Source organism: Pararge aegeria, chromosome 3 (assembly GCF_905163445.1).
Source record: "Pararge aegeria chromosome 3, ilParAegt1.1, whole genome shotgun sequence".
NCBI lineage: Eukaryota > Metazoa > Arthropoda > Insecta > Lepidoptera > Nymphalidae > Pararge > Pararge aegeria.
Genome location: NC_053182.1, coordinates 10,205,822 through 10,225,880, shown reverse-complemented (window position 1 = coordinate 10,225,880; position 20,059 = coordinate 10,205,822).

The window sequence follows — 20,059 nt, the reverse complement described above, 5'->3', positions numbered from 1 at the left end:
CATTTACCCCAAGTATGGGACGCATGTGAATATACGAGTCGGTGCAGCACTAAACATTCCAATCACGGTTATAATCTGCCAAGTATTTGTCGAGCGCTATGGAATATAGCAAATGTGGAGAATATTCCGGTGCATGGCACAATGGCCTGCAGTGATAAGGCGCGGCCGCAGCGCTCGGTACGTCTCCATGATTGTCGGCGGATCGGTCATTTTCCCATGATCGCAAGCCCATGCATTCGATATGAATGTATTGTCTCTCGCATGCAGCGATCAGTCAATTTTATCACTATTGTTGTCCTACCTAGCTCGCTGAACAGTATCGTAGTTTGCTAACAAATATCTTCATAGAAGAAGCGGTTGTGTTGTAGAAACAAAATCATTTTAATTTCTGCCTATAATTCATTCTTTACTTAAACAAAAAAACCAGATAATGTAAAAGTCCTTTTGTTTTAACTTATTCATGACTATAGATATACAATATATACAGTTTCTTAGTTAGCTATATAGTACATTCGATAATCGTTTTCCTAAACAAAGAAAAATACAAATAAAATACCCGGTAAAGTTAGGTCTCTACGAAGCAATTAAAAAGTTAAAAATAAACGAAGTTAATTATCAAATAATGGATCTTGAAGCATTGTGTTAAAGTCCATAATAGTAAAAAGAATTAACTGTATGTATCCTTCTAAAGAGATAAGCGTTTTGAAGTTAAGAAAGCCTTCAGACTGTTCGCTGAAATAAAATGTAGAAAAAGAACAAAATTAATGTTTAAAAGAAAATTAAAAACAAGGAAGTTTTTCCGATCGCGTCTGGTAATCTACGTTGTGTAAAGAAGAAATTAAAACAACTTTCTGGAATATTTATTAGGCTACTTATTTTACGGGAGCGAATTCCAAAAGGAGAAAGAACTCTCTACTGATTAGACTTCTAAAGATTTCATGAATGATTTGTTTTCTGGTTCTTATTATGTTGCTTTTCATTTAGAGGCATTGCTTAGAGAAAGATGTAAGCCTAACAACATTAATTCATTTCTTTTTGGCCAAGCCAAGTGCTTCTTATCTCTATCTGTACTTATATTATAAAGAGGAAAGATTTATTTGTTTGTAATCGACTACGCATTCTTAAACTTCTGAAACAATTTTAATAATTATTTCAGTTTAAGCAAGCTATTTTATTCAGAAGTACCATAGGTTACAACCTAAAACCAAAATATTAACAAGCTGTGTTATGATGTGCGGTTACTAAATAGTCCGTTATACATAAGTTATAATAGTAAGAAAAGTATGTAGATAAGTCTAGCTTTTTGTAGCATATTCTTTACATGCACAGTTTATATACGTCATATATAATCTGCGTCAGCCTAGGGCCATGGCACAGGATTACGGAGGTGCGGGAGGGGACTTTACGTCTGTAATAATTAAAGCTAATAATAACATGCTATGCTATTAATAATTCTTGATAATACATAAAATACATAAGGCAATATTTTTATTATATCAAATAAAATGTATCAGATAACTAGAAATAACGAAGCTCATTTATAGTTAGTTAATATATTGTATTCATGTGAGACCAGTGGCAATTAATTATAATTACCAAATTCATACATAATGTAGTAGCAGAATTGCTAATTGCAAACGGACAATGCTTATAAAGGGGCCGAAAAATTAATTGTATGCCTTTATACTTAGCGCCACAAAAAAACTTTAAATTCCTTCAATTAAAATTGTTGTGAATGGAATTGTAAATAAGATAGGGCTTGGTTTGCACATATCATAAACTCAAATGGTACTCGTATTTAAAGCCAGATTCTATCTAAATGCAACATAAATTATCCACGAAATAAAGTCATTATTCTGTACATTTTCCGGGGAAAAATAATTAAGGATAATACTTCATTAAGTTTTCTCTAGCGACGAGTAGGTATCAATAATTGTCTTCCTTTATTCTTCCAGCTAAAACAATATACCTATTGCTAACTTAATATCTTAATAAATGGGGTGTAGTGTTGTGTCAGCGTCAACGTCTGCAAGCCGACCTTCTAGTTGAGGGAGTAGATTGTATGGTTAAATTCGCTAGCACTTCACAAACTCTCGCCAGTGGCTCCTAGTAGCTGTTGTACACTCAGCGGCCACACCCTGGTAAACCACGTCGGCTCGTGGGCTAAACCTGGTTGAGGGGGCCTTATGCGCTTGCGCTAGGTCAATCAGCGGTTACCTCCCGCAACTATGTGTACAAAGACTAACTCGGCGTGAAAGGCAAGCCACAGCTGATAAGCAACGGATTTTGGCGGACACGGCGAGTTAGCAAGGCCTGGTGGAAGGCTAAGGGCGGCGTTAGAGGTCAAGGAGAACGCCGGCCAGACACAGCATCCAAACTTTTCTCCGATTGTAGCGGTCTTCCGTTCCATCGGATACAGAAAGGTTGGGACGAGAGAGTGCATTTGTTTAAGCGCGAAAGCCTATGCACTTTAATATATCCTGCGCAATTGACTCGTATCTAGCTTATAGGATTCCGTTGTGTTTTTATTAAGTCCTGTGGCGATGGGCAGAGGCAAAGAGGTCTGGTGGTTGATGCAAACTGGGCTTTGGCTAATGTCTGCACACAGGCGGTCCAGGGAGAGTGGTCGTTTCTTACTGCATTGGGTTGACAGTGTGGATTCGGCAGCACCCAGGATGACGAAGCAGCCCTGTTTAGGGAGGCACTGCTTCCCTCGCTCAGCCGGGGAGGGGACTAGAAAAGGTGTCTCAAAAAAATGCTTAACCCGCTCATATTTTAGAGGTAGTAACCACGGCTGCCTCTGCATCGCACAACTCGTGGTCGAAAACGTCACAAAAAATGTAAAAATAACGCCATAAAATATCAAACTATGACTTTTGGTGCGTGGAATATTCGAACCCTCCTTGATCGTGACAATAACATGTGCCCTGAACGTAAGTCTGCCATAGTTGCTAGAGAACTCAAACGCTACAACGTCGATATTGCTGCTCTTAGCGAAACACACTTGGCTGACGAGGGGAAACTTGTGGAGCATGGGGGTGGATATACTTTCTTTTGGAAAGGAACCCCCGTATCGGAACCCAGGAGATCTGGTGTTGGTTTTGCGATCAAAAATAGCCTTTTCTGCAAGTTGGAGGAATGTCCCGTTCATATTTCGGATCGAATAACTACACTGCGCCTACATTTAGCCAATGACAATTTTCTTAACTTGATTAGCGTCTATGCGCCAACAATGGATAAGGATGATAACGTTAAAGACAAGTTCTATGAAGAAGTTAAGCAAGCGCTCTCTAAGATTCGCCTCAGAGAGCAGATTTTGCTTTTGGGTGACTTCAACGCCAGAGTCGGTAGAGACTATGAAGCCTGGCCAAAAGTTCTAGGACGGCATGGTATTGGCAATATCAACAGTAATGGTCAACTTTTACTGTCTCTTTGTGCCCAATTTGAACTGGCTATTACCAATACAATGTTTAGGCTCCCGGCAAAATACAAAACCACCTGGATGCACCCTAGGTCGAAGCATTGGCATCTATTGGACTACGCGATAGTAAGACAAAGAAATCTTTCCCAAGTCAATATTACTCGTGTCATGCGTGGTGCCAACTGCTGGAGTGATCATAGGCTGGTCATTATAAAAATGAGACTTCGTTTATGCGCTCCTCATAGAAATCAAGGAGTAAAGACGAAGCGAATTAATGTGGATTATTTACAAATTCTTGACTCTAGAAACGCTTTTGTTCATGAAGTTAACGAAACAGTACAAGCTTTAGACCTTGAGGGGGGGGATTATCTAACTAACTGGCGAAATGTTACAGATGGTTTAATCAGCGCCTCCTCAAAGACACTGGGTTTTGTATCTAGTGTTCAAGAAGACTGGTTTGATGAGAATGACGAAATTATTACCGAAGCAATCAAAAAACATCGAAGTGTTTTGCGACGTCTTCCTAATGACCAGGCCGATAAAATTAAGCGTAGTAATACTGAGCTGCGTAAGTACGTACGTGAAGCAAAAGATAAATGGTGGCAAAATAAGGCTAATTACATTCAGTGCCTTAAGGAGTCGAACCAAATGGGTAAATTTTATTATGAGATTCGTAAGTTAGTTGGTATAACCAGGTATTGTAGCGTGCCACTAAGATCGCATGATGGCACCAAGTTACTGACAAGCAAACAAGATATGCTTAATCGTTGGAGTGAGCATTATCATAACTTATTAAGCGTAGATCGGCGTGCGGATTTAGAATATATTCGTTCAATGACGGCATTACCTACCGAATGGGAACTCGATAAGCCTTTGCTACTGCAGGAAGTCGTAGATGCTATTAAACAGCAACCGAATAAAAAAGCCGTTGGCATTGATGGAGTACCTGGGGAGTTGCTTAAGTATGGAGGTGAGGCTTTACAATATGCCGTATGGAAGTTATTTTTGCAAATGTGGAACGAAGAGCGTGTTCCTGCGGAATTTCGTATCTCATCCATCCACTCTCTTTATAAGAACAAGGGAGACCGCTCTGATTGCAATTCCTACAGAGGTATATCCCTTCTCACCGCTCCAGGGAAAGTGTTTGCGAGGATTCTGCTCAATCGCTTGTTGTGCTTATCGGAAAATGCCCTGCCAGAAACACAGTTTGGATTTCGACCGAAACGAGGCACATGTGATGCTATATTTTCTATACGTCAACTTAAAGAGAAAAGCAGAGAGCAAGGACAACCTTTATACCTCTGTTTCGTTGACTTAGAAAAAGCCTTTGACAGCGTGCCTCGTGAAGCTCTGTGGCTGGTACTGACAAAGCTTGGATGCACAGATAAGTTTGTGAGATTGGTCCGACTCTTGCACGATGATATGCAATGCTGTATTACTGTAGAGGGTGTACAGTCAATTTTCTTTCCTGTCAACTGTGGCGTTAAGCAAGGCTGTGTACTTGCACCTACTCTTTTCGCTCTCTACTTTACGGTTGCAGTACGTGACGCGTTGCAAACAGTATCTGAGGGCATTCGTATTCGTTTTCGGTCTGACGGTGGTATTTTTTAATCTAGCAAGGCTAAAAGCTAATACCAAAGTAGCTTACGATACTATTACAGATTTAATGTATGCGGATGATCTTTGTTTCCTGGCGGAGTCCCCTAACGGCCTGCAGAAGCTTATAAAAAGTCTCAACGAATCATGTCACAAGTTTGGGCTAAGGATCAATTGTAAGAAAACCGAGGTTATGGCCCTTGACACGACCACGTCTTCGCCATTCAATATTAAGCTAGGCAGTGAAACGCTCAAGGAAGTTAGTAATTTCAGATACTTGGGGAGCACTATATCATGCAATTGCAACCTCGATGCCGAAGTGAACAGCAGAATAGGAGCTGCTTCTGCTGCTTTTGGAAAGCTTCGATCTAAGGTGTTTCGATCGCATGATTTAAGGCTCTCAACGAAGGTCTCCGTTTATTTAGCTATAGTACTACCAACCTTACTGTATGCTTCAGAAACGTGGTGCTTATACCGCAAGCATTTTCGTACTTTAGACAGGTTCCACATTAGGTGCCTACGCGACATTATGAACATCCACTGGTCGGATCGTGTGAGAAACACGACAATCTTACGACGAGCAAATGTCAGCGGGATTGAGGCTTATATAATAAGACGGCAACTCCGGTGGTGTGGACACATATCCAGAATGGGTGAAGAAAGAGTGGCTAAACGCATATTTTACTCCGAATTGCAGGTTGGGAAACGGAAGCAGGGCGGGCAACACTTGCGGTATAAAGATGTGCTAAAGCGGCACATGAAGAGATGTGATATGGACCCATCACTGTGGGAATTTGAAGCAGAAGATCGGCCGCGATGGAGACACTCCGTAAATAAAAAAGTATCGGAGTTTGAAGTTAAAAGGCGTGCAGAGCAAGATGCTACGCGTAATGAGATAAAGGCCAGACCATCGCCGGCCATATATTACAATATAATTGGTGGAGTATTGACGTGCTGTCAATGTGATCGCACGTTTAAAACAAAGAGTGGTTATGCCAGTCACTGGAGAGCACATCAGGTACGCTCATAATAGCTAGAAGGAGTCGCTGTGGTCGGATACGGCCAGGAGGATATATCTTAATAAATATCTTTAAACCGAACTTACACGGTAAACCGTATCGTTATGTTAAATCATTTATCAAGAGGCAAGAGTCATAAACTTAAAATGCCTTTAATAATAATCATAAAACAAGTTCGTGTGGCTGTGTTAAAAATTCGAGATGAGTGTCCCTTGAAACCTATAATGAGTATTGATTTAAATTGGTTAGATTAAAAATCTGGGAAAAATTATAACGACAGGATGCCGCCATGGGATTGACTGAGTAAATTTAGTATGGATACGCTTTTTTATATAGACTGGTATGTGGATTGAATTTTTCGGGGTGTTATGGCATATTGAAGACAGCGCAAATCAATTGATTACGCTCTACCCAGGAGGTGTAAGTAATGTTTTTAGAGGACTGAATTTTGCGTTTTCTCTGCATTTTATAGAGCAAGATGTACCTACCGTTAATTTGGTAAGTATAACTCAATGTTCTACTAGTATGACCAAAAAATCCTTGTTAATGAGAGCCCGAGTTTGTAGCGTAAAACTGCTAAGCTGTAAGTAGGTAATAAAATAATTTAACCACATAGACTACCCACCAATAAAATAGGTTGTGAGAACGACGGAGATCAAGAGAGCAAAGAATCACAAAATTAAATAGTTTACTAATGAAAACATAAGCAGTGAGAGTCTAGTGGTTAGAGCTTCGGCCTCTCTTTAAGGATAACCGAGTTTGACCCCGGCACGCATCTCTAACTTTTCAGAGTTATGTGCTGTTTGTTTTCAATTCAAGAAATTTAAAATTTCACTTGCTTTAACGGTGAAGCAAAACATCGTAAGAAAACCTGCATGCCTAAGAGTTCTCCATGAGGTTCTCAAAGGTGTGTGAAGTCTACCGTACTTAACCAGCGTGGTGGACCACAGTCCATAAAACCTAAATCCCTTCTCATTCTTAGAGTAGAACCGTGCCCTGTAGCCGGCCGGCAATGGGTTTATCATGATGGCGGACTTTGTGAAATTCTTTGCTGTCACTCGATGAAAAAAACCCTATGTTCCACAATCTGCGTTTTTGCGTCCACCACTAGACATACCAGTCCACCATTTGACGGCCGATTGGCGCAGTGGGCAGCGACCCTGCTTTCTGAGTCCAAGGCCGTGGGTTCGATTCCCACTGCTGGAAAATGTTTGTGTGATGAAAATGAATTTTTTTCAGTGTCTGGGTGTTTATATGTATAATATAAGTATTTATGTATATTATTCATAAAAAAAAAATTCATCAGTTATCTTAGTACCCATAACACAGGCTACGCTTACTTTGGGACTAGATGGCGGTGTGTGTATTGTCATAGTATATTTATTTATTTATAATACTTTTTTTTTTAAATCTTATTACCACCGTGTAAACAATGTAATATTATGTATGTATTACGAAGGCTATATGTTTCTTTTAACTCTTTATAAAATGTAAATTCACGATATACGTTTACTCATAGATTATTAACGTACCTAGCTATATTAAAAACTCGTTATAGGTTTATAAAACAATAGTCCGACCCGGTTAGATCCATATTAAGCTGCCTTTAATTTTTTAAGAATAATGAGGTAGACATTTTTATAACAAAGGTCCTTGGCCGTGCATCTTGATCTTAATGTTATCTCTAATAGGTCAATAAATAAGGAGCAACGTGCGAGCTTCGGCGACACATACATGCCGAGGGCTTATTAAAACAAAACGAATACGATCGCTGCTTATAATATTACCTCCGGTCGGTTGTATTCATATGTGTGTTTTTTAAAGTTAGAAATATTTCATTTGTTGATAATACAATTTTATGGTTTTGTATCTTCATTTTAAGTATTTTCATCCCGATTAAAGTTTTTAAGGACTAGGTAAACAACTAACAAGAAAGTGCCCTTTGTCACATTCATTTCATGTCAATTAAAATCATATATTTTCTCTGCTCTCTCTTGTTAAGTCCCGAACTAAACAATAACAGTGTGGTTTAGATTTCAACCAAAAACCTATTTTAATTATTATGTTATATCTACTAAGTAAAGTTCTCTACATTAAAATATTGTATCATAGACCATGTTAGATAATTTGCCAAATAAATATATAACCACTTACCCGTGGTATTCATATACAGATATAAATATTGCAGTTGGCCTTATGAATGAAATGTAAACAGCCGCAATGAAATGATATAAATGATAGCAGGACCCAACTGGGGATAATCTCGACGCGGCATCTAACGCTAGCCCATGGAGCCGGCCTGCCTGTGAGCCTTAGGATGTATTCCAAAGAACCAGAATAGGGTTCCGCAAAACCTTTACAGTACATATAGTATCTTCATGACCGTCTCTCCGACTGTCTTAGCTACTTAGACTGCCAACTCATGTACAACACACATAAAAACGTATATAGTAATAGAAATTAGGAGTGCATTAAAATAAAGTGCATGTAAAAAAACCTTTTGTTACTCTCTCACTAATTCCTAAAGTCAGTTTTGGTTTTTCTAATTGTGTAGATTTTTTAAAGTACCCACAAAAGATTCTGTAATTTTACCTGTTGGTAATTAAGGATGTAGTCTAAGATGGTAGCGAGCAAACCACATACACATGCCTATAAGTAATCAGTTTCTACGCAGTGCTGTACCGGAACGCTAATTCGCTTGGCAGCACGTCTTTGTAAGCAGTGCCACTAGCCACGGCCAAAGCCTCCCAACAGACAAACGCAAAATATGTTGTACAAAATGTGATAGAAAATGTAAAAGGTACACTCCGTACAAGTTATATTTAAAAAAAAAATATGTAGTATAATTTTTAATCCCTGACTAATTCCAAGTTACAGTTTTTATTATTTAAATTCTTTCATACCAAATATTTGAAATTCTTTAAATTACTTTGGATTTGTTTTCGAATTCCATTGTCATGATAATTTTGGTAATATATTAACGTCCGAGCTATAAAATATCTCTGCAGTTGCTACGTAAAATATACTTTATATTAGATAGAGAAAATTCGACTTCGTTATAGCGTGGCTACGGAACCCGACCTCTTGCGTGTCCTGTCACCCACTTGACCAGCAATGTATTGGGATATTCGATGTCATCCTCTCATATTTATTCACCCAAAATTATTATTATGCATATATAAGTACTCTTTTATATTATTCCTGTCGTTATTTTAATATGTTCGGGTCCAAAGTTGACTTCGTCACCTATCTTTTATACCTGCGTGTTAACCGCTTTGAGATGTGGCGACAATTTTCAAGAGATAGGAAGATAAGGTCTCTTTAAAGCCATTTGATGTAACTCGATGCTTTACTGAATCTGTTATATTTATGACACTGAATGCTCTAAACGAGTACGTTGTTTTGGGACGCGATAAATCTTATTTTTTTATGTCCGCACTCTGCAGGTAACAAGACTTGGTAAATCAACTTTTATACAAGGGTTTCATAATTATACATCCTGTTTTAATTTCATATTTCTTCAAATCTACCGCATATTAACTTTTGTGTTAAAATCTAATGATAATGAACTTTATGACTCTACCATGTTTTAATAAATAAATATAAATAAATAAATATACTACGACAATACACACATCGCCATGTAGCCCCAAAGTAAGCGTAGCTTGTGTTATGGGTACTGAGATAGCTGATGAATATTTTTATATGAATATAATACACATAATTACTTATAATATACAGATAAACACCCAGACACCGAAAAACATTCATATTCATAACACAAACATTTTCCAGTTGTGGGAATCGAACCCACGACCTTGGACTCAGAAAGCAGGGTCGCTGCCCACTGCGCCACTCGGCCGTCTAAATTAATGGCAGGGAAAAAGGCAATACAATTAAAATAATAAACTTTCTCATTATTGTCTTGCGCTTGAGCAAAGTTAAGCAGTAATTAGGGCAAGCACAAAACACATCATAAAAGAAAATATTATTATGTATTTTCATATTTGTTAAATTATATTTACCATATTATGTGCCCTTATATACTCTTCTCTTCGAATAGATATGTTTCGTGGTACTGGAGGGAAAATTTTTCATATTGATCTAAAATCAAATAATTAAATCATGCCATGCAACTGAGTTTGTAGACCCTTATAAAACATGTCAAATTATAACACCCCTCTTTTGAAGATTATACACTTTTTGGTAAATCATTTTGACCGTTTTAAGGTCTGACTCACATTGGCGATTTGCGAAACACGTTCTTAAGTTGCATCTGATTAAGAAATTAGAAAGCGATGTTTTTAGCATTAGGCATTCTATCCCGTTTTTGTTTTTGACAGAGCGACAAATTCATATGTGTTTTGCATATGTAGTTTTACCTACCCCTACATATAGATATACTATAAAATAAAAGAAACCTAAGAAGGAATCTTTGTCTCGCTACCATACGAGTAACATAAAGAGGTACATTTCTTGTATTTACGCGATGAGAATGATTATGTCGCCGTGTCACACGCGTTTTTTCTTTTTTAGATTGTGATTGTTTGACCAATCAGATCCGTCCGTTGTTAGAGGATTTACCACACGGCATAATCATGGCATTTAATCTCATGGACGACGAGCTCTTCTTAAAAGCTCTGCTACTACTGAAACTACTATACCTAGCACGTATTATTGCGTCGATTTTAAATCGGCAGTCGGTCGTTCGCATGACAGTGGCCTTTGGCGGCCGATGCCGGTAGCGCCGCCCGCTGGGCTCCCTGCAGAGCGCCGCCTGCGTCGCCAACACCGCTCCACGCCACCAGCTCATATTTTAATATCTTAATAACTATTTAGGGTGTGTTTAGGCAACACTTTGAATAATTATCCAATTTGTATCTGACAAAACGACGCACTGATTATCTAATTTGTATAGACACGCTTGTTAAAATGATGTACCTACCGTCAATTATGTTATTACAACAATGATAAGTTAATGGAAATATTTTGTTACCATGTTAGTTGACTATGCTGCCTAAATAGTCATTAGTTGAAAGGAACTTGGCGTTGATATTTTATTCTATTTATATCTTGATATTTTCTTTTGCCTTTTCATGAAATATAATGTTAGAAGGGGTGTTTAATGGCTAGAAACCGTGGAGACGACGACGCGGGCGTCGACGCACGTTGGTTATTGAGCACGATTTGGGCAAGCCAACTCAATACAAGTACATACGACTGATTTACGAGATGAGCGTGTGCCCTTTGTGCTCTAGCTGACTAATGGACGGACGCTCACGGACATTTATGTAGATTGATTGTATGAATTTTATTCACAATGTTAATACACTAACAGATTTAGATGTCATTTAGAAATGGCGCTCTAAAGTTGTGCAATTTAAGCCGTGAATAATGGATGACGAATGGTTAGTTTCTATACCGGACTGCAATCGAGGTGGGGCTGCAATTGTGCCCCGGAAGACAATGAGTTTGTGTATCGACGTTGGATCTGGTTATGTGTGCCCTCATGATATTGTTGCTCTACTTTATGACATACAACAATCCACATGAAATACACATGCATAATGCTTAATTTTACATTTATCTTTTACAAAACTGACCTCTATGAAGACATCAGAACAAAAACAGAAAGGCGATGAGCGGGCATAACAAATTGAAACGGAACGGAAGTGCGCTTGAATTCAAAATACGTCTAAAAAGTAATCATTTAAGTTGATGTCTTTTAGTTATACCCGTATTACCATAACTATAACAATTTGATAAAATAAGTCACGTAGAAGGTTAAAAACATATTAAACCAACTTCGTTTAGTTTAGCACCTAGCTAAGTATTATTCATTTAACCTTCTGCAATCAAAATGTTTATGTAAATTTAATAGCAAATATCTTAGAACTATTTTTATGAATTTAAAATGCATTTAAAAATTTTCGGAACCGACAGGATTTGAACCAGCGATTTTCTGGAAATCGCGGCCTGAGCACTTTCTCCAATTAAGCTACGGCTCTCCTAACGTCGATGCCGAAATTAATATATGCCTTTCCCATCAGTCTTATAGCGACTGTAGCGGCATTTTCAAAGGTCCATATTACAATGAGACACGTTTGAAACAAAAGATGACACATTGCTTCTTTTATCATTTTTACAATTTTTATTAGTGTTTTTCCTCCAAGTGTAGGGAACACTTGGAGGAATTATTAATTTTTATAGATTTAAAATGCATATAAAAACTATCTTAGAACATCCCAAAATAAACCAAAGAAAATTCTTCTTCTTCTGGCCCTTATACCAATTTAATTTGGGATCGGCACTCCTCGTACGTATGCGCAACGTCTTTCTGTCTGGGTTGTGGCAGGGGTGATGCAAAGCTGGAGTTGGCCGAGCGGTTGAGAGAGGACGATGTAGACTCTAATCCGTTCCGCCACAGAAGAGTCGGGCGTAGACAGCTGGCGCACAACCGACGTCTGCCTCCTTGAGAAGGACCTCCGGGTGATAGATACGGGGATTCTGTCGCCCGTCGGAGTTTGGTCCTCGAGTTGCCCCGTGTTCCTGGTTTGCCTTCGGTGGTGTTCAGTGGTAACCGAAGTTGTTACAGAGAAGTGCCTGCCTAAGTAGGCACCGCTGGCTGGGTTGCGGTTGTGTGCGAAAGCGTTCCCATGACCAGTCACCAGGCGATGAGTTGGAACACTGTGGGGTTATAGTCGGTAAGAGTCCGGCATAACCACTGCACCTCCCCGGTGTACTGTAGGTGTACTGGTATCCATGAGGATTTCCCCAAGAGAAAAAAAAAGGGGGTGATGCTAAGAGTTTTAACGTACAAATTGACATTGTGCCACCTCAGTTTTGTAGTAGAGCTTTAGTGACAAAACTCATCCGGGGAAGTACTACCTACCTCTATCTATCTAACTATCACCATGTTTATTTCTGCCGCTAAGCAGCATTGTTGCAATGCTATTCTCCAGTCTGAAAGGCGTGGCCTCAAATTGATGGACACATGGCGGCATGTTGCAGGACGTGCTCCTTGCATGTCCTACGATCGTATAGGTGATGGTTTTCTACGTACCATCATGTGAGCCATCTGCTTAGTTCATCAATTTTTACAATAAAAAATAAACAGTGGAAGAACCTCTTTCGTTTTGTTGCAATATTTAGGAACTTTTTCACTGAGTAGCCCTCACTTCTTCTAATTATATGGCAGTACCATCGCCGCCTCTTTATTTAAAATAAATCCAGCGAAATCGTAAAATATAAACGAAAAACAAAAGAAAAATTTTAAAATTGAAAAACACATCGCGTAGAGCGATTCGGTTATTTTTGAAATTCAGTTTAAAAATATGTCGTTTTTAATGGGAATCCCTTCTACCTTGTAAGCACTATTAATTATAAATATAAATTAATGATAACTATCATCACATGACAAACAGAAGCACGTAGATGATGGACGGATCGAAAGGAGTCAATAACATCATCACAGTCAGCCTGTAAATGCCAAACTGTCTCGCGCCTTACTCTATTTAATTACCTTACACCGACTTACTTTGATACTTTTATCTTTTAATATAATGTTAAGTCTATTCTCACGTTTAAAGTACAAAACTTCGACTTTGGTGTACATTATTCTGGTAGTCAAGCTAATTCATTTGATACCCACATTATAAGTAAAAAACAAAAATGTAATTCTTTATTAGTAATAATATAAAATGAAATGAAGAAGTACCTAGTTAGCATTGAAGGACGCACAAAAGATAATACTAGCGGTTTCAACTAGCTTTCGTGATCAAACTAGGCTATAAAGAAGTTAAAAAGTGGGACATTAAAAATTACGTACCAAGCAAGCACAATGTTAGGTATTTCAAGAATAATTCACTTTACTTTGTTATTAGGTGTTTTAATATGTTATGCCTCAACAAAAAGCGATAACCTTATAAAAGTATATTTTATTACATGATCCTAATTAATGGTAATGCTCAGCAGTATTATGGAATCACTAATTCGATTTATATAAGCTAATCTCCGGCTTTCTACAGGTTTCGCTTTTTATTCGTTTATTATATCTTGTTTTATATTTACTTAGTAAAAGTAGTTAATATTGTAAAAAAAACTCTTAATGAATAACATTTATTTAATTATCATTAAAAAATGTAATGTTTGTAGGTACTTAATTTAATCTAATTGCTTTCTTTTTTCCACTGAATGTTGGCTGCGGTTCAAAAGTAATATTAACAAGGTTAATAACAGTGGATTCCAAGTAATTACAACAATTATAGTCAGTAATCAACTATCAAAACTGTGCGGGCACACTTTGTAGTGGTAGGCAAAGAAAAGTTATTATTTTCTGAACTATGGTCATTAAAATTTTTGATTAACAGCTTTTGATCCGTGTCGATAAAATGACTCGGCAAGATGCCCCTTGAGTCCTTTACTTTCAACCGTAACTAAATGTTTTGTTGTAGTTTTTACTGTTCATAAAGATATTTGATATTAATAAATAAAATATTAAAACTAATAACTATGGATCAAGAATGTTGATTGTATTTCATGATATAGTAAATGGTAATGAACCACAAAGTTTGATTAATAGTTATAGGAAAACAAATGTACAGTACCTACAAAATAGAATAGATCTTACCATACCTATTATATTTATCTTAGATAAGGTGAGTTTTTAAAAAAACCAAATTATTTATTATTACAGGTAGTGAAATATAAAAAAAACAAAATTACGCAGTGTTTTCTCGAAAATAATCTCGAAATAAATTACGTTGTGCATGGGTGGGTCTATCAAATGTCCTTGCATTACACCATAAAACACCTTAGGACTTAACGTCCGTTGACCATACGTGCTATGTTTCTCGCCCACTGTAGCTTCTCGACTCTTTGATCTCTTCTACAGATCTTCTTACTTGCAATATCATCAAAAAGAGATATTATTATTTGTGTGAATTAAGATTGCTAAAAAAGGTGTGATTTATGAATAACTTAATAATTACATTGAATTAGTACAAAGGTACGTAGGATATAAAATCAGCTATACCTACATAACTAGAAATTTCACAAAGACAAGGTACTTAATATAGCGTTGTATTAATGAGAAGATTCCATTGCGTGTTATGATGATAATTCAACGAAAGTGCTTAATCATTATCCCTTTAAATATTCACTATTAACTACTATGCAACTTAATAAGAACCCTAAGTATGAGAACATAGGATGTTAAAATGCTTGTGAATTAAATGACTTAAAAGATACATTCGCCGGTAGCGCGCTATAATCAATTCGGTTCGGATGAATATCGGCCGTAGTGGCTTTTTATCGCTATGTGTTTTCTAAATAATTATAACTGAAATGCTTTTGTTTTCCAATTAATAGTTAGTAGCGTCTTCAAACACGATAGTAGATAGGTACATTATATAGCTAATATGTATTATCTGCAAATCAGTAGGACATCAAAAAAACATGAATAATTTGTTTTTTATTGTATAGACAGCCGTAAAACTTAAATAGGGGCATGCCTTGAAACCTTTATACGTAATTCAAAAAACCAATCGGCCAAGTAGGTCTCACAAAATTAGAAATTGATATAAAAATTAAAAATCTCGATTTTTAGGCCTAATAGCCGTAACGTTTATCCAAGAACCTGTCTAGAAGTAAAACGTTTGTAATGCAAAAATACCACAAATTATTTTTTTGGAAAAATGGTAACAAACAAACGCATTCAAAAACACAAACAATAACATCTCATACGAAATCTTACGCCAAACGCATAAAAAGTGCATGCCAAAGAACATGCAAAAGAACACAAATAGATAATGAAACCTTCAAAAACAAGTGTAAGGATAATATTGTAACAAGGGAAAAAAACGGGTACAATTTATTTGAGAAAAATCAATTTACAGTAAATTTCTGTTGCAATCTGAAAAACCAAGTTATTTATGGTGTACTTTTATTATTTCATCTACACATTTTTCTCAAAATAGAATGTTGAGTTTACCTTTGATCTGCAATTTTTTTGCCTAAAAAAATACCTAGATGGACATAATGTCGTCGTATACCTTCGGAATTTAATTAGCACATGTTCCTTTTATGTTATGTTATTGACATTAAACTTTTATGGTAATGTTATATCTTAGAAATATTACAATCTACCGCCATATTGTAATACGTACGTGACTGCCCGTTTAGGAACCGATAGAGTGACCTAATTTGCCATCTTTATAGCGGAAAATTATCTTTTATGAAATACCTATTGTAACTGTCAACCACTCTAATAAGATATGAAATAGTTTCGCAACGATTATACGCCTTATATTGTCAATAAACGTTATTTATACATTCCAATTGAAAGGGTTAATTCTTCATAACTATGTCACTCTTCCATAGTATGCCATGCAATACGTGACTTACCACGGCAGCGGCTACTGTAATCCCATTTGTAACATTACTACACGAGAAATAACGTTTATACATATATGGGCAATAAGCAGATATATATAAATGAACATACCTACTTTTTTTTGTTTGAAAGAATTTAGTACTAGCTAGCTAGAGATAAGCTGGAGCAAACACTAACAGCCAATGTAAAGGAGAAAAAACATTGTAAAGAATAGTTTATACTTTCGTATGCATTTAGTAATAAACTTTTAGTCTGAAATTATGTTTCTGTATAGATTAGTATGGTTATCGGATACGTATAAGTAGGGATGCACTTTATAATCTATAGTTGAAGCACGTGACGTTCATTCGGATCTCTCTGAATACTGCACCTGTTTAATGGGAATATCATCACGCTCCGGGTCCGCTCGTACCGCTTCATTTTACACAAAAAGTCATGCTCACGTACTTCACGAATTATATGGATCGGACGAACGATCAGTAAAATTTTTATAAAGTGATCCATCTACGGTAAAGCGAATGCCCGTAGCCGAAGACGTGATGACTGCTTTTTTACACTATATTTTAATCGGAGTGTATCGATGCGATCAAGATAAAGACTTTATACAATGCAGACACGGTTATCGGTGCAATGCAGCTAATTTATCAAATTTCAGGCAGAAGTTTGTCTCGCTTAAGCAATATAGTTAGTTACCTAGCTTCGTAATTACAATCGTCAATGATATCGATGTAAAAATTATAGTCTTTACCGAACTGGCTGTGGTTGTTTATAGAGCTCCAGCTATGTAGTTAATATCAGCTACTTTATTAGCTCTATATATTTATATATAAGCGTCTGGCGTAATAAGACCAGCCTACCCGATGATAACCAATATTTCTTCTAAAATCGCCCTTCTTCATTTCATGAGTGAAACAGATAAATATATTTTTATCTGTTTCACTCATGCTAAATCATACTATGTAGTTTTATTGTTGCGAAAGTTAGTAAGAATCGATGGAAATATGGATGTTTGATACTCTGTCACGTAAAAACTACATACAAAGGTTTTGGTAAACCTTTACAGTTTTATAGATTATATATTAGAATAACACATAGGCTATAGTTTATAATGATATTGAGTAAATTAGTCAAAATATAACAATAAGTTTCAAGTAAGTTGGATAAAATCTGCCATCTGAGAACTATTTGGCGTGCGCTGCATAAATCGTTGGAGTGCTGCAGCATATATCTTTTATGGGGAAGCCACTATAGCCAAATAATAAGCAATGAATACTTTTAATTTGGATACTGTACCTATCTAATTACAATGCACATTTCATAGCATTCAATTAAACATCTTATTAAAATACACAAACTTTGTCTAACTTACTAAGTAATTTAGATGTAAACGTGCCGGATAATATAGAAAACGGGGCCGCAGGGTGGCAAGGCAGGGTAAAGAGACAATTCTTCGTAACAAGAAATCCAACGCAGATAAAGTCGCAGGCTTCCACTAGTTACTGTGTAGTTCAAAAATTTGGTAAATAATATCACTTATTATCCCAGACCTGAGGATTCAGGCTTTCATGCAAAGGAATCCATATAGAATCTCAAGTCTCGCAGTTCCGCAGCAAATCTCTAAACGCAATACTTATCTTACCGGTTACGGGCAACACTATAGCAATGAAATTTCAGCTATTTAATGAAGTGATAACTTCTTATGGGAGGGTAAACCGCTTCGTTACGTAACGCGTTACGGCGCCATGCTGTCTGGATTCCCTTTCTCACTAGCATACAGCAGCGTAAGGCAGGCTCCTCCTCTCTCACTCTTACACACAGCGGTAGCCGTGATCAATAAAATATCTTTTTAATAAAACAATTTTTCTTCAAATTTATGTACATAAAATTTAAGTAGTAACCTAAGCTTTTCTCAAATCAAACAATTTCAATACTAAATAGTTCAACTTAGATTAGTTTAAGTTATCTCTTCTGTCGGACGTCCCGAGACGTACACGTTTTTTATATTTATATATTGTGAATATATATACGCGTATGCATCCAGCCATTTCAAATATATAAAAAAATTGTTTAATAAGTATATCATAGACAATCAGAGATAATTAAATTTAGTATCGAACTAAATCGTAAATTTTTGGTTTTCAAAAGCCTTTTGAAAAGAGCAGAGCACAAGAAACGTTGGTCCACACTGACTATAATGCTCTGGGACATTATAGCGTCCAAATTAATAGAGTGCTGATACACGCTTCGCACTAAATATGAAATCAACAAATTGGTTTTGATGTGTCCGCAAATAATAGGTGGGTGCGGCTGAGCGCTTCGCTGCCGTTCTCATTGTACTCACTATAAATAAATGGCAACAACAGGTGAATAACTAATTTCACTCGTAAAATTAGCTCTCCATGGGTGGAGTGCAATATTTATCCGTCGACAACATCCGTCTATTTATGTAGAATATTGCCGTGACAGATTACTTCACATCATATTGAATAAGCACTGAACGCGCATTGCGGGCTATTGTAGTCGAAACTAATTCTGTAAAATTTATTTATTGCGGACATAGTATATTCCGAGAGGGCGTGCGTAGATTTTAAGGGGTGTTAGGTAAAGGCTCTAACTTTGTATTGCTCTTTGTGCATTTACTTGTTGTAGTTAGTTACAGTTGCCAGCAAGTCACCTTTACCATTTATAAATATAAAAATCATGATTTTTTATTTCTTTAGATTTCTTAAATATGTCACAGGTTTTGTTTCACATATTTACTTTTCCGATAAAGCAGGTTGGAATGTTATTTCTAAGTGAATTGAGCTGTCTATTCCTATTAATACAAAATCTTGCTCATGTTCTCTATGTATGGAAATTTAATTCCCGCAATGGCCATTCAACTGCATTAAGAAAAAAAAAACAAAATTAAAAGGTAAACCTGCTGGTTTAAAAATAAAACCTCGCCACCGTTCCGGCTAGCAATTAGGAAAGCCATTCACACTGGCTTGGTTTTTTGGTGAATATTCATTTTTTTTGATTTGTTTGTTTGCTTTAAGTAGGAAGGTCTTAAACACCTTAACACATCACGTTGCTTAAACGTTTTTCTGTAAAAACCCTTGTCAAACTTCTTAGAAATAATCTATTTAGATATGGAAATAAAGAAAGTATACTTTATTGTATATCAAGAAACAAATACAACAAATAAATAGTTAAGTAGAGTAACCACCTACGAATTTTCAGCTTAAATCCCAATACCCCCTGAAAATTGAGCACGCTCTCTCGGACAAGCAGCCATTAAGTACACTCGGACACAATATTCTGAATCAATCAATTATGAAAATAATTGCCAGCCGCAGTGGAGCTGGCCGTTAAATATTCTCGAACATTGTTTTTGTCACTCTTAAATATGCAGAACTCGGAATAAAATATTTGATGCGGTCGACGCCATTATATAAATGGAATTATTCATGGAGCCAGATGTCGGAAAAATGCAGTTAAATTCGACAATTCATTTGCTTCTGCGAATGCTGTGGCTTTTGAAATCGGCATGATATTATATTTTTTATGAATCACGTTGGTTTACCTAAAGTATGGTTATTAAATACGTTACATAAAATACGTAACAATTTACTGTGATCATAATAATCT